Source organism: Mastomys coucha, unplaced genomic scaffold, assembly GCF_008632895.1.
Source record: "Mastomys coucha isolate ucsf_1 unplaced genomic scaffold, UCSF_Mcou_1 pScaffold1, whole genome shotgun sequence".
NCBI lineage: Eukaryota > Metazoa > Chordata > Mammalia > Rodentia > Muridae > Mastomys > Mastomys coucha.
Genome location: NW_022196891.1, coordinates 64,653,184 through 64,653,925, shown reverse-complemented (window position 1 = coordinate 64,653,925; position 742 = coordinate 64,653,184).

Genomic DNA, 742 nt, shown 5'->3' with positions numbered 1-742 from the left:
TCTCTGCTCTATAGGAGCATGCTTGACTCCATTTTGGGACTTAGTTAAGAATTTTTATTCTACAAACTAAATAAACAGTTCTCGAATGAATAAATTCATGCCAATAAATAAATACTTGAAATAATTCACAGCCATGAGAGGCAGAGGCAGGCAGATATTTGAGTTCGAGGCCAGCCTGGTCTACAGAGTGAATTCCAGGACAGCCAGGCTGCACAGAGAAACCCTGTCTTGGAAAAAAAGAAAAGAAAAGAAAATTCGTTCTTATTTTGGCACCTGCCTTTTTTTTTTTTTAAGATTTATTTATTATTATATCTAAGTACACTGTAGCTGTCTTCAGGCGCACCAGAAGAGGGCGTCAGATGTCATTATGGGTAGTTGTAAGCCACCATGTGGTTGCTGGGATTTGAACTCAGGACTTTTGGAAAAGCAGTTAGTGCTCTTAACCACTGAGCCATCTCACCAGCCCGGCACCTGCTTTTTTAAGTCAAGAAAAGGAAAGAGTTTTGAAACTCCCTAAGTGGGGGAAGGGGTGCCCCTGGTCAAAGGATTAATGGATGTGTAAATTTCCTAGAAAGAATGGTTAGTTTTGATTGGTGATTTCTAGAATCTCCTAAGAGTTAAACTACTGGGCATTTCTGTGAAAGGATTTCTAGGTTGGGTTAAGTGAGATGTGAAGATGTAGAATAAAAATTCTTAACTAAGTCCCAAAATGGAGTCAAGCATGCTCCTATAGAGCAGAGAA